At 30.2% G+C, this 25,114-nt stretch overlaps 2 long non-coding RNA genes and 2 pseudogenes across 2 annotated transcripts; all 4 read left to right on the forward strand.

Annotated features, from left to right (window-relative positions):
• The first annotated feature begins 87 nt into the window (after window positions 1–87).
• Window positions 88–10,077, forward strand: LOC145946958 (uncharacterized). The gene is made up of 3 exons (XR_014427096.1): window positions 88–171; window positions 1,111–1,224; window positions 10,041–10,077. It is a non-coding gene; the product is annotated as an uncharacterized LOC145946958 (long non-coding RNA).
• Window positions 10,078–10,097: 20 nt separating this feature from the next.
• On the forward strand, window positions 10,098–11,112 carry LOC145946960 (uncharacterized). The gene is made up of 3 exons (XR_014427097.1): window positions 10,098–10,213; window positions 10,498–10,696; window positions 10,877–11,112. It is a non-coding gene; the product is annotated as an uncharacterized LOC145946960 (long non-coding RNA).
• A 1,267-nt stretch (window positions 11,113–12,379) lies between these two features.
• LOC145946959 (uncharacterized) lies at window positions 12,380–14,487 on the forward strand (annotated as a pseudogene).
• LOC145946953 (uncharacterized) lies at window positions 14,422–16,637 on the forward strand (annotated as a pseudogene).
• The last annotated feature ends 8,477 nt before the right edge of the window (window positions 16,638–25,114 follow it).

Below are 25,114 nucleotides of genomic sequence, written 5' to 3' on the forward strand. Positions count from 1 at the left end.
CGTAAAATTGGTTTCGAAATACTCTTCCAGGTTACGAGCGAAATACGTACGATAAAATGTTGATACACACGATGAAGTATTCCGCGATGTGGCAGTTTAAAACGCCGAGGCCGAAGATCAAGACCGGACGACCTTTTTTTCCACGAGTCGTTAGAGCTATAAGAAGAAGAGGTGAATCGCTTTGTATTTTATCGAAAAGTGTAAATGTCAGCTGTAACTTACCATCCATGCGAGACATGAGCGAAACGGCTAATATGTATATATTCTATTTATGTGGCACACAGTTGTCGAAGCGTCGCATATCTCTTTAGTGTAACGTGTGTAACATAGCATAGCAATAATTTTTTTGCAGACACATTGTTTTATTTTTCGAACGATGAAATACACGGATGTCCATTTTATTTCGCTATTATTCGTGTTAGCTACGTGGAGCAGAAAATAGGACAAATGTATACAGAGAGGAGGTTTTTCATTTATTTTTATAAATAATATATTTCACGAACCCGAAATTAAAACAAACGTCATTATATTGTATTATTTTGTTAAAATCGCAGGTATAAATTAATGTAGAAAATATACACATATATATTTTTATAGCTCACAATAATAACATATTACAAAAGGCGACAGAGACAGCTGCACGAATTTCACGAATCAAATTTTTCTCGGTTCTTCGCATTAACATTGTCACAATTTTACATCGGAAATTGCTGGCGGGAATAGTACGAAAATTGCATATAGTGATAGTTTGTATTACATTTCAACATCTCAGACGCATCTTGCCTCGATTCGCGCCAGTTGCTCTTATCATCCCCCGTCTCTCATCGGGTTGTGATAAATGGCAAAGTCAGAATTCTCGACGAAAGAGTCTCGTGAGAAATTTATTTGACGTATCTGGGTTGGAACAAGCCGACGACACTGTTTATTTGCGAACACCGTGCTATTTCTTGACTGTGAACGCAACGATATAACTTAGAATTCTTGTCTCCTTGTATTATTAATATCGAACGTCAATCTCTTATTTTGAACCTTCGGGCATAGAGAGCAGACGCATAATTCTCTGCCCAACGATCGTACACTACTGAATAAATTTTTTAATACAAATTCAAGAGACGAATGGCGAGTGCGAAGAGCCTCGGCGGATTCTTGTACAGCGCCGTGAATAAGGCCGGGAAAACCGTGGTGGAGGCCAGCGTGAAGATCAAGAAGACCGTCGAAGAGAACGTGAGTCTTTTTAATTATTTCACTGTCGTCACTAATCTTATAAGCGCTCTGATCGATTTGATCGATCCAACCTCTATAATGACATTACTGCTGCAGTCGATGATTTAACTCGAGATATATCTCGGGAATCGATTTCGAAATCACGTACGCAGTAATTACAAATAATATATCTTGTTAACAAATAGTGATGGCTTTTTTGGCCAATCCAAATTTTAATTTTACGGATGTTGCTTTGGGAGGAATCAGTGCATCGATAATCACATCAATATTTCGCGGAGATTAACGGTTATTTTATTTCGGAGATGTTTTTCGCACTATAATTCCAGAGGCTATGCTTACAGTAATTTGCACATGTTATATAAATCAATAGTAATTTTAATATTTCCGCCGCGTACGATGATGATGTTTTGACATTTCGTGTCTCTGAAAATGTTGCATCGCCGCATAAACCGTGTTCGTCCATATGTACGGATTAATTTGAAATATGGCAAGGAGTACCGAGCTTGGAAGTAAATTTAGTCGGAGAAGCATTTTTTCCAAGGGATGTACAAGAAACTGTATTTCCGTAAATGTTTTTTTTTTTTTTTTTTTTTCTTGTGAGTTTTATCTTCTCATCGGCCTTATGTCTCATTGTCGGTTATCGATATCGGCTCGTAGGATTTACGATTTTGAAATGGTACGGGCTGACGTGTGCATGTACGAGTATGTGTGTAATATACATACACATAAGAGAAAACGGTATTTCGCTAGAATTCGGCGAACCCGATGGTATCTCCGGGATGCGTAATCGCACATTGTGTATACATTTCGGAAAATAAAAGGGAAGGGTTTGACGTTTCGCGTCAGCTGATTCTTACTCGTCTAGTCCCAATAATCGAGAATCCGATATTCGAGACGATAACTTAATAAAATTACTTTGCAACTATCCTTTACGAATTTTTTCGGCCGGTCTATTGAATGGGATTTCTCCCTTTCTCACCCCTTGATCTTTGGATGGATGTATCGATGGCCGACGCAAATTTGCCAAATGCGACAGAGCGAAATTCGACCCGGAATCTGGGTCATCGGGATGCATCGCTGCGATTTTCGCCCACGAGATGATATACATTTTTTTTCGCGGTCTCGTGCAAATTTATCGCGAGTCGTCGGATTCGTGACATATTAATTCGCGCACAATTATTATAATAGCTCATCCATAGGAGAGAAAGTAATTAACCGCTTAATATTGTCGATCTATTACAAATTAATCATAATTAGATATGAAATAATAATAGGGTTTATCGAGATGTATGTACATATATGTATAGCATTCGTTCTATTTCGAACTTTGTTTCACATGAATAATAATATTCCATGCAGTAGTTTGCATCATTTATTTACTCGCGAAACGCTCGATGAAAGCGTTGATATTCTCACAAAAATTGGTCTTTATATTTCTAAATCTCTATTTCCTGGAAAAACATTGAAAATATAAATAGAAGATCTAGAATTCTCAGGAATTAAAAAAAATGTCTCTCTTTAATAATTTGTCTTAATAATGTTTTTCATAATACTACACACAATTTTCTCTTATAGAATTTACCCTGAAAATCATGGTAATCGTGGGATAATATGGTATGGAAAGAATTTTATGAGAATTTCTCTGATTAATATTTATAACAATAAAAATAATAATATCTATCACAATAAAATATAAAATTTGTTTGATTAATTTTACTTTGCAGTTTAGTAAAATTAATTAAACATGTTTTATACTTTATTGTGATAGATATTATTATTTTTATTGTGATAAATATTATTCAGAGAAATTCTCATAAAATTCTTTCCATACCATATTATCCCACGACTACCATATGATTTTTAGGATAAATTCTAAGAGAAAATTTTCTCAGTGTAAAAAAATAATATTAAATTATAATATTTTTCTTATGAAAGTTAGTTGTCTTGTCAGTATATTTTTTTCAAATTCAATATTTGAAACTTAAATGACTCTGTATATCTTTTTTTGCTTGATTGCATGAGTAGAGAACTTTAAAAAATACCTTCAATAATGAAACTTAATTTCAAAAGTTGCATCTAATAAGTCCTTAATTTTGTCCGGAATTTTTTTGAACAAAAATACGCGAAAAATCCGGGAATTTTCAGGGAATTTTTTTACAAGATTTGATTAGACACCCCCTGTGTAGACATATATTCAATTTAAGCAGTTTTAATACGTCATAACGTGACGACGAAAAGTCACACATTTTTCTCGGCTTCTTGCCAAACATGTTTCCTAGCAATCTCAGCACTGATTTATCGTTTTCGCTGCGTTGACCATACAGCAGCGCGACATTCGCGTGCACACGACACGTAATTTCTCAAGAGACCGCGAAGTATCGCGAGACGCATGCATTGCGCGTACACTCGTCGCAGCATCCATTTGTCTCGCAATGATCTTCGATTACCAGGTTACAGAGAGGTCAGAGAGATATTGCCCGATTACGTTGTCAACGCTAATTCAGTTAACGCAGACAACAATCTGTACCTATAATTGAAATAAGAATATCTCTAAGAGTATAAAATTTTTGAATAGGCGAATGTGATATTGTATAATTTTTATTAAAATTTATTTTAATAAATATAAGAATTTGATAAAAACAAATTTTAATAAAATCAAAATTAAAATAGAAAATTATAAAATAAAATAAAAATTTATAATTCATAAAATAAATTAATAAATTTAGAGAATTTATTAAATTTTTATTTTATTTTATTATTTTTAAAATTTTAATTTGATTAAAATTGATTTTTATTTAATTTTTATGGTTATTTTAGAGTTTTTTATTTTTATTCAGTTATTTTATTTTAATTTTTATATTTATATTTTATTCAGTTTTTATGCTTATAAATATTTTGTTCTAGTTCATATGTATAATAGAAGTCTTCATAACAATTAATTTAGATATCAATTCAATTTCAACACACTCTTATGTACAATTATCGAGAGAGATATCATCAGTTGCAGTAATAATACTGTTAGTAGTTTCAACAATCTATCATACTCAATAATTTCGGTATTTACAATTAGACTCTGGATTTAATTTCAGGCGTATAAATTTACGCCGGCGAGTACATGAATGTAACATAAATTCGCGCGTGTAGATGCACTCGATGCTATTATCGTCGAGCATATATTATTGTTGTAACAAGCCTTACAACAGATTGAATGCCTGACGGATAGATACTGTCGCGTGACAGGTGCCGGCAAACAAAACGACACGGATCTCCTCGAATGTACTACAAACTCAGAAATGTGGAATTATTGTATATAGATATTACGCGTACAGAGCTCTTTCTCACAAACCAAAACTATGCATGTGCAATGTGCATCATGCTTTTTACATCGTTCATCGTATCGTGTATCGATTACAATCGACGTTGATGAGAAAATTTGTTTTATCAACAACGTTATCATTTAATTGTTTTACACGTAAATCTTTTTTTTCCTATCGGATCTCAACAGTTTATTTAATACGATTTTTTTAAATTATCAAAACTGATTTAAAAGTTTATTAAATTAAACTGCACGAATTTGCGCTATTGCTCTGTTCCAATCTCAAATCTGGAAATTTATCCTGCAATATTCTTGAACGGATCGTATCTTCCGGATAGAGATGTTAACGGTGCTTCATGTTTACGAGATATTAAAACGGGACGATTCTGCCATTTTCACGCATTTTATGAAATCATGAATGTGTTTTGGTTCCGGTGTGTAACTCTCTAGATTTATCGATACTCTGCAGAGCAGATAATAATACAGAGAGGACTGCTCGAAACATATGTTGTTGTTGGATCGTATCGAGATGTAATACATGTCAAGATTCTATGTGCTTTGTTATCTGATTTTGTCTTTCATTATTGAATTATCTTATTTTATACTTTTATATTTTTAATCACTCACACACACACACACACACACACACACACACACACACACATTTTATGAATAAAAATTATTATTAATAGAAAAAAAATTCTCTCTTGCGAACACCTCACGCTCTCCTTCGCTATCTCTGTCTCTCGCGTGCGCCTCTCGCTATCTCTGTCTCTCGCGTTCGCCTCTCTCTCTTTCTCCTCGCGCTCTCCTTCGCTGCATCATCTCTCGCGTGCGCCTCTCTCTCTCTCTCCTCGCGCTCTCCTTCGCGTCATCTCTCTCTCTCTCTCTCCTCGCTGCGCATCACGCTCTCCTAAGCGCTACCTCTCTCGCAGGCCCTAACTTCGCGCTATCTTTCTTTCATATACCTCGCCGCAACATCTCTCTCCTTCACGTTCGCCTCACACCCTCTCTTTCTCTCGCGTTCACCTCGCGCTCTCTCTTTCTCTCCTAAGCGCTACCTCTCCCGCAGTCCCTAATCTCGCGTTATCTCTCTTTCATGTACCTCGCCGCAACATCTCTCTCCTTCACGTTCGCCTCGCGCTATCTCTAACTTCTCTCGCGCTATCTCTCTCATGGTCCCTAGCGTCGCGTTCCCCCTTCCCCGCATGACGTCATCCACCGCAAGGCCCATGCAACGAGCTACGTATGAGAGCTGGGACTGCTTAGGGGGGGGGGAAAGATGGAGAATGGAAATGCATGCAAAGAAATTACATCATAATTTAGACTTAAAAACTCTTTATTCTTCTTTTAAATATTTTTTTCTTACATATTATGGACTAAAAACTAAAGCTGCCAGCTCGCAATCGATGAGCTGATGCTTGTTGAAGGCGTCGCGAGCGCGTATTACATTTGATACTTCTTTAGGATTCGTTACATTGAACGCGATATTTGAAAATTGCGTAAACTTGATATCGACTGTATCGGTAATTTTAACCAATCGGTCAAAAGTTACATCAATGCATGGATCGAGATTGAACATACGGTGTAACGTCGATTCGATCATCATCATGCATACATTTGAAGATTCAAGACTTATTAACTTGGCGTCGTTAATCGTACGAACTCGCACTGTTAGCAGTCCAACGCTTATAAAACTGTAGGCATCTTTAAAGTCGTTTCGAAGAAAATTTTAAAGTATCATCGAATATGAAATTCTTATGCTTTTATTCCATATATTCCATATATTCCTACAATTTTGAAGATCTTACATTAAAAATTATTGTACGGAATTCACAAATTTGACATAATAACTTACAAAAGCGAATTTATTTCGTTCTTAAATCGGATTTTTTTTTATGCAAAGAATAATATAAAATCGTAAATCCCCTTACTAATCTTGATTATTGAATAAATCTCACCATTTATCTACATTTCCCTTCAATCAGAAATTTATATAAATTTAAAATCATACTATATTATCATATGCAATTAATTACAACTGCGATTTAGTGCGATTATATATATTTATAATAAAAATGGAAAAATGTTTATATTTGTTTTATTTGAATATAAATGCATAACGAGAAGACTAAAGGAGACCGGGGCTAGTAGGCTCAGTTCAAAGATATTATAAAATACCTCTTTTGTTATAAAATATATATATTTTTTTGTTTTGAACACGCGTTTAGATTGGTCATCACTAATTAAATAAAAATATATTATATAACTAATTTTTATCAGATCTATATTGATGTTTTATTTCTTCTAATATAACAATATTGTAGGATTTAATTTTTTCTTTAGAGTTAGATTGTTTAAATGTTCCAATCGACAATCACCAACAGTTCGTGTGAATTTATATTCTTATTCGAATTAACACGAGGATGTCAGGAAAATCAGATTAATATTTGAATCAAAGAAATAGCGGATCAATTAGAATTAAAGAAATATTTAATTAAACAAAAGGAGTATTAATAGAGCAATACAAATATCGGCGACAACGTTCTAGTTCAAACCAAGGAATCAGACCGAGAATAACCTTACAATATATTTCGAGTATGATAAAGATTTTCATACAGTTCAATATTAGTGCTCACGCTTATTTAAAGTTCGCGATACTATTTCACAGTTCTTATAATGTTTAACGCATTCGCGCACTGATGCTATTACCATCAGAATAATACGATCGAACTGTAACTTCTAAGACAAGCCCGGAGGCGCAAGTAGATTATCAAATCTACGTTGAACTAATGGTCTAGGACCTCAAAAAGCGCGACTGCCTTTTTCCAAGCTCTGCGAGAGAGTGCCCCCAAAATCGCAAATCGGAGCACACGAGCGCGACGATCCTCCACGCGGCAAACGGAGCCGTGGTGGGGATGGTTCTCTCCTTGGTTCTCTCTCAGATGGCGAAAAGCGCCGAATTCAAATTCATTTCTTTCAATATTGATATGTGTGCAATTGAAAACTATTAAAATCATCAAAAAAGGCTGCTTTGCGCCTGTAAAAAAAGGCTGCTATGCCCTATAAAAAAAGGTTGCTGTGCGCCTGTAAGAAAACGGATGTAATCTACAGATACAGTGCTGCTGTGCGCTTATAAAAAAGGCTGCTTTGCTCCTATACAAAAAATTAATATAAAGCAGAATAAGTACGAGAAAGAAAAGATAATTCAAGAAAATCAATAAAATAATGAATAAATATTTCGCAGTCATACTAAAAGACAAACGGTACTTATTTATATAATATCTATATAATATCTATAGATATAATTATTTTTTTATGTAAAATTATGCAATATTTGAAAAAATTTAAATTTAACTTAGGATTAATCAATCAGTTATTTATTTATATTAAATCACATTAAATTGTGCGCCTGTAAAAAAACGGATGTAATCTACAGATACAGTGCTGCTGTGCGCTTATAAAAAAAGGCTGCTTTGCTCCTATATAAAAAATTAATAATATTTTTTCTTTGTATAACAGCTTTTCTCCGACAGATGTATATATAGCATCTTATTTATTCGCTTTTGGAAAGTTGCTAATATTAGTTATATTAATTATATTCAATATTAGTTATATTGAATAAAATAGTTATATTTAAATTATTCAAATGTTTCGTTAATTAACGCAAAATTATGTCAAGCAATGCGATATATTATAAATATGATGAAACTATTTAATTTGTAAATTCCGCATTATATTTCAAACATATATATATATATATATATATATATATATATATATATATATATAAGTGCTATATATCACTTCTGTTGTTTATCCTGTTTGGTGTGGTTTATTTGAATTTAAATGCGCCACATAACATATGCATCAGATGCAGTCTATATATGCAATATTATTCCGATACTAGTTTCAGAAACTATATATACAATATTATTCCGATACTAGTTTCAGAAACTAATTCCATTTTGATACTAGTTTCAGAAACTAATTCCATTTTGATACTAGTTTCAGAAACTAATTCCATTTTGATGGAAATTTCACATAATGAAAGATGGGAGATATTCAATATACATTCATAAATTTCTATGAATTTAGTATCATACGTAGATTTCATGCAATTATAATACAGTAATATCATATATTTTTATATTTTCAGATAATTGTAAAAAACTTTATAACTCAATCATAGATGTATGTAAGAGATTAATTAACAAATAATATCATTTAAAATTCGAATCTCTTTTATGAGTATTTTAGAAAAATTAACATAATTAAATATATAATTCAGATAATTATTCTTAATATATATTATACACATATACATATATATAATTATATATATATATATATATGTATATATATATAATGTATATATAATTCAGATAATTGTATTTAGATAATTCTTAATTTATTTCATTTATCTATCAATCTAATGCAGATTGGTGTGGCATATAAAATTTTTCGTGTGATTGGAATACATATAATTTTCCACACGTATTCCTGTGAGAAAAAATATAATTAAATATATCGTTAAGTAAATTATGTTTTAAAGTATTCAAAAAGTTCGAATATATTTTAAAATGTTCCCATTTCTACATTATATATGTTGTTATATGTTTCAAAATGTTTATATTAAATTTGATTGCAGAGTAGAAAGTTTTAATTACATTTAAATGCTGTTATATTTTCTCATACATATATATATTAAAATTAAAATTATATAATTAAAATAGTAAAAGTAAAATTATAATTTTATAATATATTTATTTACTGAATTTTTGCAATTAAAAGACATCAAACACGACTTAAATCGGATAATTTTTGATTATTCATATATATATTTATTAATTAAAAATTATCTGATTCATGCATCATCGTGTGTTTGATGTCGTTCCCCACACAGCACATGATATCGTACGAATATTCTATATTCATTCTGTGAATGTACGTACTGTACTTAATATACTGAGAACATCTCTATAATATCTTGTGTAGTATATTATTTTTTGTATATTCACAGGATATTATCAGAACATCTTGTGTAGTATATTATTTTTCGTATATTCTTGTATATTCTCAGAATGTACTTTTAATATCTCTTATAGTATATTATTTTTCGTATATTCTCATAATATACTATTGAATTACGCGCATTTTTACTTATGACCGGATATGTATGCCATTTTGGATATGTAATTTCCGCTATTGCCGTCATTTGTCTTTTCCTTCTTCTTCTTCACTGACCACGTGCAAGTGCTATGTGCAATCTGGTGCAATTATATTACGATTGTGATTAATCGCAGATAATCCTTTTTATTTTCAAATAAATTAAATGTAAAAAGGGTATTTTATAAAAGCTATTCAATGATTTATTAATACTTCATAATTATAAACACACAAATTAACCTCATTAATGCAAATTATAACCTCACAATCGAATATTATAATGTATCAAAAATATGTATTTTTATGTGAAATTCTTATTATTATGTTACAGCATTTGCACAAAAAAGGACGTCATTATCAATTGTCGTATATTATATCAATTATCATTTGTGATCTCTGCAGAATCTTTCTAAAGAAAAAGTGTTCTCCGCATACACATATATACATATATAGATGAGATGTAAATGTGAAAAATAAAAGTAAAACTCTGGATTGAAAAATCAAGTGAGTTTTATAACATATTTTAATTATATAGTGTGTACGATTAAGTAAGCTAATTGTTACTGCAATTAACTTTTAAAACGCTCTTAAAAGACTAATGTATGCCAATACTCTATATTTGTATTATACATTGATAATGAATGAAAGATATTGCATACATATAAAATAATATGTTAACTAGGCTTTTAAAACCGTTTTAAAAGTTAATTGCAGTAACAACTAATATATATATATTAATATATATTAATATATGTATTCTTATATGAAGTTCTCATTATATGTTACAGTGTTATTTGCACAAAAAAAGAACGTCATTATCAATTGTCGTTTATTATATCAATTATCACTTTGTGATCTCTGCAGAATCTTTCTAAAGAAAAAGTATCTCCGCATACACACACACATATATATATATATATATATATATATATATATAGATGGGATATGTAAAAAATAAAAGTGAAACTCTGGATTCGCAAAAATCAAGTGAGTTTTATAACATATTTTAATTATATAGTGTGCGATTAAGTAAGAGCTAAGTTATTACTGCAATTAATTTTTAAAATGATATTATAAGTTAATTGCAGTAATAACATATAGCTTATTAAATATATGTTAGATATTATTAAATGTATTCTTATGTGAAATTATTATTATATGTTACAGCGTTTGCACAAAAAGAACATTATTATCAACTTCGTGATCTAATACTTTCTGGGAAATAAGAAAAATTATATACATATATATACGTGGGATATTTACAATATATATTTAAAACAAGGAAATATAAACTGCGGACTCAACAAATCACAATAAATCAAGTAAGATTTAATGATATTTTTTAGTGTAAGTAAACTAGCTGTTATTGCAATTACTTGTAAAACGATTTAAAATTACTAAAGTCTTATTTAAATTCACTACTACACTAAATTATTTTATATTTTACAAAAATGTTTACGTATCAAATTATGTATATATAATTTAACTGGAAAGTACTAATTAATGCTAATGTTAGAGGCAAAATGAATTTAAAAATAACTAAAATTTCAAAAATTTCATTTTTATTTTTTAATAAGATTTTCTAAAATAATGAGAAACAGTTTTCTGAAAATTTTGAACTGTACATCATTTTTGGCTACAATATAAAAAGTTATAACTTGGATAAATGGATTGAATATTTTCTTATTTTTACTGTATACTATTTATTATTTTATTTGTATTATGTATGTGTATTTATATTTAAGTATAAAATATATTTATATAAGTATATAAATATATACATATATAAATATATATATATGTATATATATATATTCTTGCAGCTTATCTCGAAAGTTTCCCAAAACACTTTTATTGAGTTATTTTTCATTAAGTATTTTTGTTAAAGTTTACAATATTTTGACAAAATATAAAATATCTTGGAAAACATTCAGTTTTCGGTAGTCTTATCTTAAAACTTTCATACACAGAATAATGAGATCAATACATTCGTGTAAAAAAAACACAGTTGCTTTTTAAACAAGTAATTTGCAACATGCAGCTGCGTACTTTTTCTGAAAAGCAACTATGTGTTTTCTTTACACCAATTGATAGGTCTCTCATTATTCCATGTATAAAAGTATTAAGATTAGATTATTAAAAACAGAATATTTTACAAAATATTTTAAATTTCATGTCAAAAATTGTAGACTTCAAGCTTTATAACTCAAAAAATACTTTAGTGTTTTGGAAAGTTCTTAAGATAAGCTACAAAAATATTCAATAAAAATAGTAAGTCCCATTTAAGAAATTGAAGGTGACCTTTATGTGACCTTTAAACAATTATCCAAAGAATCAAATCTTTGTCACTATCTTATATCCCTCTTGAAGCCATACAACTTTTTGGTTTGAAATATTTTTCTCTAAAATACTTTCCCTTCAGATATTCCAATGTATTCTTTTAAATGGGACACCCTGTATAATTACAATTTTACCATACAATTTTACCAATATTATATTTTAACAATTTTAACAGCAATATTTTATTTTATAACATCAATTTTATTAACATATATATGTATATATATATATATATATTATAATATCGACATAATAATTAAATATTAAATTATATATTTAATAGTTAATATATTTATCAGTTTCACAATATGTTAACAGAAAAGAAAAAAAATGGATAAAAAGTGCTCAAAAAAAGACGCTGCATGTGTATCAAAACGACATTTAAAAAGATTAGCTGTACAAGAATCCGAAATTGTTTGCGATGCTTTATTAAGTACGACTACAGCGTCATATAGTAACATTACTTATAAATGCACAGAACACTTGGAAAATGTTTCTATAGTAAATTCAGAAGTAAAAAACATTCAAGCTGCTGAGAATGCTGTAATCGAAAATTATAATGTTCACGAGTGGAACGAAAGTAGTAACAATATATCAAACATGCAACAGTCTTCCGTTAGCGATTCTTATGAATCACAAACTGATTTAGCATCTGAAGATGCAAATGTAACAGATGACAATTTGAAAAATGATCTTGCTATCTGGGCTGTGCAACACCAAATTTCACATACGGCTCTAAAAGCATTACTTCAAAGATTAAAAAAACATTCATGTTTTTCATCATTATCTGTAGATGCACGTTCACTTTTAAAAACTCCGAGAAAACAAGATATACGTCTAGTAGAGCCAGGAATTTACTATCATTTTGGATTGCAAAAGTCTATGTTGAATATATTAACCTCCATGAAGAACAATATTGATAGTATAAAAATTGCTATTAATGTCGATGGATTACCACTCTCAAAATCATCGCAACAACAATTTTGGCCCATACTTGGTTCAATTTTTCCATATAATAATGTATTTACAATAGGAATTTATCATGGAACTGAAAAACCTGCAAATGTTAATGATTTTTTAAAAGATTTTGTGAACGAGGCTGCAGAAATGTGTGAAAATGGAATATATGTCAATAGTAATATACAATGCAGAATAGAAGCATTAATATGTGATACACCGGCAAAAGCATTTGTGCTATGTGTAAAAGGGCATTCCGGATATTCAAGTTGCACTAAATGCACAACAGAAGGAGAATATGTCGGAAATCGTATATGCTTCCCACAAATTGATGCAATTAGATCAGATAATGATTTTATTCAAAAAATTGATGACAGTTATCATAAGCCAGATATAACATGCAGTCTACTCAAAATACCTCATTTCAAAGCAGTTACAAATGTTCCCATGGATTATATGCACCTAGTGTGTTTGGGAATTATGCGGAAATTAATGTATTTATGGTTGAATGGAGAATTCTATTATCGGCTACAACATAGAGCCATTGAAGAAATATCAATACGTCTAACAACTCAATTAAAGCCATCGATACCTGTAGAATTCGCAAGAAAGCCACGCAAAATAGATTACATTAAATTATGGAAAGCTACGGAATATAGACAAATATTGTTGTATACAGGTCCATTGGCTTTCAACTCAATATTGAAAAAAAGTGTGTACACCCATTTTATGACACTGCATGTTATTATTAGAATCTTGTGTTCAAAAATTTTGTATGATGAACATTTATCTTATGCACAAGATTTGATTCTTTTTTTTATCAAAACATTTATCAAGATTTATGGAGTGCAAAACGTGTCGCATAATATTCATAGTCTCGTACATCTTGTTGACGATGTAAAAAAATTTGGACTACTCGACAATTTTAATGCGTTCAGGTTTGAGAACCACATGCAAGTGTTTAAAAAATATCTCAAAAAAGCAGAAAAACCTTTGGAACAAGTAGTACGAAGATGTATTGAAAAAGAAAATTTAAGTACATCAAGTAGATTAAGTACATTGACTAATTTGTCAGATTCTATCCTGATACATCCCACTTTAATTACATTACATGACGATGGTCCACTTTTACTCGACTGCAATAATCCACAATATAAAATTATCAAATATGTCAACGGAATAACATTTAAAACTGGCTCACATGCAGATAATTGTTGTGGTTTAAATTGCGGTGCTATAGTATTGAAAACGTGGCACACTGCAAAAAACGAAATATTCCAGTTATTATTGGATATGAATTTTTGGAAAAGGAAGATTTATTTAATATACTTTGCTCATCATCGTTGCTTGGGATTTATTCCGTAAAATCATTATCAGATTTGAAATCATGGCCATTGAAAAATGTGATAAAAAAATATGTCAAATTGCCACACGAAAATGTTAAATACGCAGTTTTCCCATTAATACACAATGAAATATAAGTAATTAATATTCATTGACACAGAATGACTGATAAATTTTATGCAATCGTGGAATTCGAAGATGGACTGCAAGTTACACCAAATAATTGGTTAAGTGGAGACTTAAAAAAAGCTTTTTGGCCAAATTTTACGAACAACAAGCGGTATGATAAAGCAGTTAAATTGAGGGAGGAGCCAGAATGTACTTGGTTGGAGCATCCTATTCGAAAAATATATGGAACATTTCGTAATATAGTAAGTAATATAGTTATATTTTTTGTATATATTATTCTGAACTATTCTTTTACAATAAATAATAAATATACAGTGGCGGCCAACTTTTTAAGATCCCTTGTTTAAAAAATAAATGTCTCACATTTCATAAATTTCAATCTTTTTATGTTAAAATCGTAATTAAGATACATTAAATAGCTTTAGGCCGCCACTATATATATGTTGCTATTTTGTAATAATATAAAAAAATATGATTTTATAAAATTAAATTTGTATTAAATTATTTACTGTTTTATTTAAAAAAAACTTTTTCAGAAAACTATGGAGTGGCAAGGAAAAAGCTAAAAGATGCCGAAGAATTATCCGACATTAACTCTGGCGCTGATATAGAAGAAAATTTAAAAAAGTCGAGAAAAATTAGAGCTGCTAAAATTGTTGACGAAACAAGTAACGATGCTGATGAATCATCAGACGAAATGATACTAGTCTCAGAAATTCCAAAGTTTCCAAACAAGCATTCCATGACTGCAGTAAAACATCGAAAATTACAAAAAATGCACCAAAAGGTAAGTACGATCTAATAATAATATAAAAGTAACAATAATAGATTTAAGTAGGGAAAATATTTTAATAATAGAACACTGTTTATGAATTACAGATGTTAATAATTTGGAAAGAAAATGTACAGCAACACAAATAAAGAAGTTTGCAAACATAAACACAAATATAGAAAAAAGAACAGATGATTCATGTATGATTTTAACTTATTCATTATAATTATTAAAATATTATATAAACATTTATAATATAATAAAAACATTTTATTATTTTCAGCTCTAAATTGCAATAAAAATTTGATTGATGCACCCGCAGAACAATCATCGTTTGATGAAACCGATGATGAAGTTAATGTACAATTGCCAATTCAACTAGGAAATAAAACATCGTCAAATTTATTTTATAAGCAAGGTACAATGCACAATTTTATTTATTTAGTTACGATTATTTTTTATATATTATAAAAATATAACATTTACTGTTTTACTAATTTTTCCTAGTATTTTTAAATTTTAAAAATTATGTTGGAATAATATGATAACATAAACATTTTATTTTTAGCTCTGCATTGTAATAAAAATGTGCTTGATGCATCCGCAGAACAATTGTTTGATGAAGTCGATGAAGTTAATGCAAACATGCCAATTCAATTGAAAAACAAGGCATCATCAAATTCATTGATTAATAAGCAAGGTATAATGCACATAATTTCATTTATTTTAGTTACGACTTTTTATATATATATATATATATTATATTGTATATTTTAGTGTATATGTATAATTCTTTATTTCAATTTCAATTACTTGATTATTTATAATGTAGTTCAGAATTATATAGTATACACACACATTTATTCTTAAACTATTTTTCCTAACATTTTTCTAACACTATTTTTGAATTTTTTAAATATATATAGATTTTATATTTTATTTTTATACATCTTACATCACACATATGTATCTTACATTTTTTATATTTAATATTTTATCTGTACATATATCTTTAATTTAAAGTACATATATTCAAAAGATGTTTAGAGAACGTCTTGTCCTCTATTCTATACATTTTTTGAAAATACGTGGTGTTTGGGATATAATTATAAATATAACCAACATGTGTTTTGAATATTTTTTATAGAATCTGACCCGTACGAACGATTTGTCATTAATAAATTTATAAGTTTAGAATTAAAACTAAACTCTATAGAAAGATGTCAAAAACTTATTCTAAAGAAAATTTCAATCACATTTGAGGCCAAAGAAAAAGAAACAATAGATATCTATCAAGATCTACCGTTAAAAACTGAAACTGATTTACAATCAATGGAAAACAAATTAAATAATGATTCATTATATCGAAATGAAATGGTAAGTTGAATGTCTTGTGTATTTCGACGTTACAAAATGAAATCATATACATTTTTCTAACACTATTTTTGAATTTTTTAAATATATATAGATTTTATTTAATCATATTATTATGAAAAAAATATAATATATCACATATAAGTAGTATTGCATATTACATGTATGTAGTATATTGCATATCACATGTATCGTTACCATTTTATTTTACTATTTCTTTCATAATAATAACTACTTTCATGCTACGCTACCATCCTACTATTTCTTTTATAAGTACATAATTATTGATGTAAAATAAGGAAGCTATAATAAAGAATTTATATACATTTTTATAGTACATAGCATTCATAACATTATTATTTTTACATTATTTATTATTATTAGCTTTTATTTGCTTCCTTATTTTACATCAATAATTATATACTTATAAAAGAAATAATAAGATGGTAGCATGAAAGTAGTTATTATTATGAAAGAAAAAGACCTGGCGAGACCGGCATTTCTCACTGATTTCAGCGCCATATCGTAGTAGTGGCCAATGCAGTAACTATTAACTACATTCCCAAGAAATAAGTCATTTTCGAAGTCAAAAGTCGCGTCGTTAATACGACGGTAATAGTAGTAATTGTGGGATCCCAGGTTCAAAACTTGGGATGGCATAATTTTTTTTTGTTTTTTATTATTTTATATGTATATGTTATATGTATTATTTATTACGTAGCATAAATATTCGGCATATATTTATTGTTTTTTAGATACGCATATATCTTCTTATATATTTAAAATGTATAAAATAATCATAATATAAATAAAATATTTTTACAGAGAAATATTTTTAGAAATATTTTTACTTTTTAAAAATTTATACATTTTTTAAATTTTCTTAAATAATCTAATAATGTTAGAATATACATTTTTCATAACTTACGGAAAACATTTGGATTAAAAATTGATACTGACTATGATTCTGTCAATTTTAACTCACATTTTAACATAACATCATGTGCGTATAGGGTTTACCACGTTACATTAAAGAATAGGTATTACTAATTACAATATTATTACTATAAATCAAAAGTGTTATCTAAATGTATTAACGACTCTGTATTGTGATCAATTTTTGTAGCCTGAAGAGGACCCAATTTAGGGTCGAAACGTCGTAATAAAAGAATTATTGCTTTAGCCAGTGTTGGTCAATAAAATACTCTTAACCTTGTTTTTAAAATTCGACTGGCAATCACATCTTACATTTTGTTATTTACACACCTGGACCTAATAATGGTGTTGATTGAAATAAGAAGTTTTTTCGATGAAATCTCGAGAAAATATGGAAAGGAACATATTATCTGTTTAAAAAATTGGATGAACAGGAAGATCATGGAATCAGAACAACAACTTAAATTCCTACTAAAATGTCGCAGTTATGATGTTCTTCCGGCGCATATCAGCAATTTACGGTTTAATCTCACGTTTCATAGTAACTGGGTCTCTAGATTAAATTATAATCTGATGGAAAAGAACAAGAAAACTTTATTAAATTTTGAAATAAAAGATCTACATCTTAACATTAGATTTTTAAAAAATAAACGATATAATATCGAATGTGAATTGTCATCCTTGTTATCTGATTCTTTTCTTGATGAATTTTACTCTTATAACTATGAAGGTTTATCTCAGCTAATGAATACTCAGAAAAACAGACTTGTCGATAAATTCAATAATATTTTAGACAAACATATAGTTAAGGATAATTTTCTGGAAAACATTGACAAATCTAAATGGCTTATAAATCTGAGCGATAAAACTCTTCCCAATTCTGTTCAAAATATACTGTGCTTGGGTGAAAAATTTAGTCTTAATCTTAATTGTCAGAATCCTAAAGATCGTGCCTTCGTAGCTATAGAACATATAAAAAATTTTGAAACGAATAATAACAAGATATCTGATGAATCTAAGGAAACTATAAAAAATGGATTTGTAAACTCTATTAAAAAATTTTTGCATAGCAAAAAACATCCAAAATATATTGATAACGTAATTCGCTTTCAATACCAACAATGTGATAGATTCCTTAAAAATAACAAAGACTTATTTGTCACAAAGGCCGACAAGGGTCAGATCACGGTCGTTTTGAACAGAATTGATTATATAAACAATATGACATCTTTACTTGCGGACACTAGTACTTATAAGAAGCTTGATAAAGATCCTTTAAAAAAATTGACTAATAACTTAAACTCTTTAATGCGATCATGGCGACAAAACGATATAATTGATGAAATGACTTTCAAGCGTTTGGCTTGCAGTAATGGGAATCTTCCTAGAATATATGGCCTACCAAAGGTGCATAAAAAAGACTTTCCATTGCGACTTATTGTATCCTCTATTGGCAGTCCTACGTACAATCTAGCGGTATACTTGAGGGACATTATATCTCGGTCTGTTAAGAGGCCTGTTTCACATGTAAGGGATAGCTGGTCGTTTGGAAGAGGCATTAAGAGCGCTAATATTAAAGATAATGAATGCATGATCCTTGGATGTTAAGTCTTTATACACAAATGTTCCTAAATCCTTGGTTGTTTCGGCAATCAAAGATAGATGGAAAGATATCTCTCAAAATACGATCATTAACCTGAATCAATTATTTTTATGATATTAAAAATAATAAAGTTAGATTTTTTTTCTATATAAATATTAGACATTAAAATAAGATAAAAAGATTTTTTCAATCCAAGTCATTGAAATAATTTGTGGTTGATTATATACTTTGTTAACTCAATATATATAACTTTCAAATTTCATTTAAATCTTTTACATTACCCGTTCCAATAAATCTTTCTCTGAAATTTCGACAGTCGTGATACGTCCGCCATGCAAAACGCCAAAGTGAAACGCCTTTTGAAACGCCAAAGTATCTAGAGTGATTTGTCATAGTATGTAATATAAGAGTTCACTATGGTCTTTCTTATATGATAGATATTTCTGGAACGTCTGTAATGAAATTTACATGTGTATTGAAAAAAATTTAGATTAAATGCCTTTTCGGATTAAATGCAGATTGAAACTACATATGAAAAAAATAGATATTCTAAAAAGAGATACCTGGCGCATAGATTTCATAACGGAATATTTTTGCGTATCCACAAAACTATCGAGAATTATTCTGATGGCAAGATTCATATCGTTTTCTTGAACGTGATCTCTCAAATGCATTTTAGCACTAGCTTCTGCCATACGAATAATACTTTCTATATGACGTACGGTAATAGGCAAACTTCCAGTCGCCTTTAATAACGCAATATGTATCCTGCAAGCATACAGCCAGTAGCGATTACTGCAACGCCTCCCAAGCTAGCAGCCAATAGACCATGTATTAAAATAGGATAAAAATATCGTTTCTGATCGACAAAATATTCAACTGAATATGCGAAACTATGTTCTCGAGATTCGTTAAGCGGTATAATGACATCGAGAAAATTTGGCAAAAATTGAAACATAATGAAGAACATCAGACAAAGACTTGTAATCGCTATAAAACATAAAAAGGAATATGATATAAAATTTACTGTGTCTCCATATTTCCTGGTTTGTTATATTTAAAAAATTTAGTTTTTGTTAAATTTTTTATTACATAAAACAATATCATAATCGCATATATTTAATGAATGAGAGATATAATAGATGCTAAATTAAAAAAAAAAAGAATTTTGTTTTTATGTTATTAGAATATTACAAAACACGAAATTCTACTTGTTATTATTTTTAAAAATATATTATTTAATCAAATATATATTATTATTAAATATATTATTTAATAAACTCCAAATTGGAAAAAGAAACGTCTATTGATACATAAAAGTACCTATATATCGATGCATATATATAAAAACCTTTAATTTATAGAAGTCATTTAATTTATAGAATTAATAATTTATAAAGTATAAATATATTACTATTTTTTATTTTAAAAATAACCTAAATATAAAAGAAAAATCAACAGATTCGTCAAAATAGTCATAGTCTATAGAAAATTTTGTACAATTACTACTAAACATAAAGTTATATTTTTCATTATTATTATAAACCATCCATTATAATAAATATTTTTTAAATCTTTACACACTTTTCCTAACTATTTATACCATAATTTGATCCATATATGTATATTTAGTGTTATTTATTATTAAATACCAAAAAAATATTTTTTTTTTCTATAATATCTATAAATATATATATACACATATAAGTATATATATTTATACATATATTTATATATTTACGTTTATTTCAATTGTATAACTAAAATAATATTATATACAAATATTATTTTATTTATACATAAATATTTTATTATTTATATAGATTTTATTTATAAATATTATTCGATAATTATAATTTTAGATGCATATAATGTGAGATACTGCGCGTGCATGAAACGATTATTGGAAGATAATTTATATTAGGCAAGAACTGTCGCTATTCTTGTTCTTTTACATATACATATACAATACAAAGATACAAAGATAATATGAATATAGCCAATTCTTGCTAAAATCGCATACATGTCCTCAACATATTAGTATTTGTGCCTACATGGACGCTACTACATACGCGATGCAAGAGAGACAAAAACAGAACGATTATCTCTCTCCTTGTCAAGCTGTCAGTATGTTACCACGAAAATTTCCCCAGTTCCTTAGATCTAGTGAGAATCGTATCGTCCAGATTTCTCATCAAATAAGTGACATAGCTTCGTGATTTTTTTTAAATATATTCTTTATATAATAATGCAATCAGCTAAAGAGCCCGATTTTGCATTTTTGCTCTTAAAAATTTATAATAAATTAAATACGGACTCGCGGCTAACCCAACCTTACCCGTTGCTAACTGCACATTTCCCCAAGTTTATTAAAAAATTTTATTTTCACCTTTTTTAATAAAATAGCTCTTTAGCTGATTACAGTCGAGCTTACTGATTAAGAATATCGTAAATTTAATGAGATTTATTCAGTATTTTGGCTAAAATCTGGATTATACGAATCCGTAATTCCCGGCCGGCCGACAGGCGTCTCCACCGTGTCGCTTGCCGACCCTTAAAGCCTGAGTGAGAAAATACTGTTGGATCAACAACATCGATGCGGTTAAATTTTATTTTATTAATTCAATGATATTATTAATCAAAGCAATACGTCATTTTTTTGTTTTACAAATTGAAATCTTTTCTTCAAGAGTACGATACTTTTGAAAAATTTTATTATATCAATTATATATCTACTCCCCTCTAACAAATATGAATTCATTTTGATTAATAAATTAAATATGAAGTTAATAATTTGTAATTGAATAAGTGTAGTCTATTAAATTAAATTTTCTGTCAGTTAAACCGCATAAAGTAATTAATATAACTCAACAACATAATCGATTTGAAGAAAGAATCAAGAACTGAAGGAATGCCAAAATTTAAAGCCTACAACGATAAATGGATAATTATAGTTGCCATTGATAATGTTAGACTTGCAGGGAAAGTAGACACCGGGACGGACATCACTTGTATTTCCAAGGATATATTGCAACGAACTTTTCTTCCTAGTGCCGCGCAACTTCGTCACTTTTCTCGGTATCTCTAAACACAAAATCCGACAGATTTCTTGGACGCCAGGTACGGTCAGGCCGCACCACTCAAAATAACACGATAATTAGTTCTACAATAGTGACGGCTTAAGCTCGGTAACTCAGTTACTAATTGGCAGAGGGGCGGGGTTCTTAATGCGGGAAATCGTGCTTCGGAGAGAAGGAGAGTCATTAAACCAGCAAATCGAAATCCTTAAAATTTTTGATAAATATATTTCATATCAGAAAGTGAATTGAGGTTTCCTATTACTAATTTTACAGCCTCGTAACTCGGTAGATCCTCAACAATCGAGGTATCACCAGAACAGTCGTGATTCGATATCTATCGCTACCGAGGGGAACATCCCGTATCACATTTCAATTGAAGAGGCGAGGGGAGAAAGACATCTCCACATTACAATACTTAAAGACTTGACACGAGACAATCAGAAGGACAAAACTCGAGACTTAATTAGACTAACATTTATATACAAAATTCTGCACTCGGTACGGCTCTCCACGGAGAGAGAGAGGCTGCGCAGTTCTTACATTAATGGCGAATCTCGGTACGGGCCTCGCGTTTCGGACACTGCCGAGTGCTCGGTAACGAAAATAATAAACAGTAACCTCGATAATAATCTTATTTGTTTTATGAAAACGCGAGTCCCCGCCGAGTTCGCTCTTACCGAGATTTCGAAGTGATGGTCTTACAATTTACTGCGGTCCGTCGGTGTCTCACGTGGTTCGCACGCCGCCGTCTCGTCGAACAGTGTCCCGACTCTGGGCTCGCGGTACGCCGGTAGCCGGTAGCCTGTGGCGCTGCGCGCGCCGCCGATAATCGATCCTTGATCCTATTTCGACACTAGTCGATCCTTGCGGGCCTCGTTGCCCCGGTAATTTCGAAACCGCTCTCGGTACGTTTCGGAATGTTGGCGCGGATAATATGGCTGCTCCCGAACAACTGCTTTTCCTTCTCAGATGTTTGTCGACTTGCTGAGGGACCCGCCGAGAGGTGATCAGTCTCCGATTTCTTCGGGACGATGCCGGCGGCCCCATTGGAGTAGCCATCCCTGTCTCGAGATATCGGAACCCTTTTATGTGCTCATCCGCTTAGTTCCTTCCGCTATCCGAGGCTGCAAAACGTATTCGACAGTAACGGGCCCTTGCTTATTTATTTCATTTATCTTACAATAAAGACCTTACGTGACCGTGCGTTATCCGGCGTCCCCGAACGCACCGCTTCCACCCAGGTCGTCCACTTTCGCTGCAAATCCGCCATCCCACGATGATTGCTCCCTTCGGTACATTTGGGTCATCTCCGACCACTCACTTCAACTCGGTATTACACGAAAAGGAATCGAACGTACCTAAATAAAACTAAAGGCGAGTCGACGAAAAGTATTCGTCGCTCTCTCTCGACCCTTCCTCGGCCGGGCCGTGCCGGCCCTGTGACGGGCGTAAAAACGTCACGTCACAATATATATAAAATATTTATCCGAGATTTGTTCACGATCTACAGAACGTCATATGTTCGGCGCTGATTGACAGGTCATGAAGTGTTTAGGATCGTTTAAAAAAAAATCTTATAAATATAAGACAATAATGACAGATATCTACGTAATACATAGAATGATTAGACAGGATGTTACTAGATGGATCAACGTGCGAAAAATTTACTACTTATATTGAGAACCTCAACCAACCAGTCCCTTTTATTTTTCTTTCTTTCAAAATATATTAATTATCAATTTTGATCAAGATACGACACACGACTTCTTAAAAAATGGATTAAATATAGAAAGGCACTACTGAAAGATGAGATCTTAATATAAGAATTTCAATTTTATTTTCAATAAAATATATATAGAATTTTTGCAATATCTTTCATAAATAGTTTTCACATTTTGTGATTGACAAAACATGGTTTACATTTTCTAAAGCTGCATCATAGGCTTTTGTTTTTAATCTATGCAGCTGCCAAATTATCATGAACTTTTATATGCAATTTTCGAATAAAATCTGTAATTCACTAACCGACTGTTCCTCATTTAGACTCTTTGAACTACTTTTTGTCGATAACAGATATTCTAATGCTCTCTGATAACATTATATTGCAAAAGGCAGCACATCCGAATAAACCGTCAATTTTCACGTTTACATTTCTCATTGCTTTAAAAAAATTAATTCAACTATTGTGTTAAAAGTCACATAGACTAAAGGCAACCACAAGCTTTTTCATAATACGTTACGTTACATTAAGTACTAACCGTAAACTTAAATTCGTGATCTTAAATTTCAGTTAATACAGAAAGAAAATCATAACATAGTAATACTTTTGCTACATATGAGTATCTAAATTTATGATCAATGTTAACGTAATTGAGCGTACCTATTTAAGATCTAAACAAAATGAGAGTTTGAGAGAGTTTTATTTTCTTTTGAATGCTTTTAGTCGGACTAATGTACAAAGAACAATAAGATTGAATGAGTGTGCTTACTTGCACTTGCGCAATCTATAGAATCTATTTGGAAGGACTGTCGGAGAAAACTTAAAATTCATAATTCCCGCCGAATACGTAGATGTCTTAACTAAGCTTAAACTATTGCATAGAAAATTAAATTGATTCTTTGGTAGAGCTTTGATAAAAATATCCGCTCGCTGCATATTCGTCAACACATATTGCACATCTATTTCATCGTTTTTGCCAGTTTCTCTTATGAAATGATACTTTATGTCTACATATATGTTTGATGCGTTTATGAACTATTCGAACTGCGCTCTTATTATCGACAAATAGAATCGTCGCACCCTTGAGTACGCAGCTAAGATCTTTTAATAGTTTCCGCAGTCGTTCCGTATCGCCATAGTATAAATATAC

Source organism: Prenolepis imparis, unplaced genomic scaffold (genome assembly GCF_030444845.1).
Source record: "Prenolepis imparis isolate NDT839.2.m4 unplaced genomic scaffold, iyPreImpa1.0 SCAF_32, whole genome shotgun sequence".
NCBI lineage: Eukaryota > Metazoa > Arthropoda > Insecta > Hymenoptera > Formicidae > Prenolepis > Prenolepis imparis.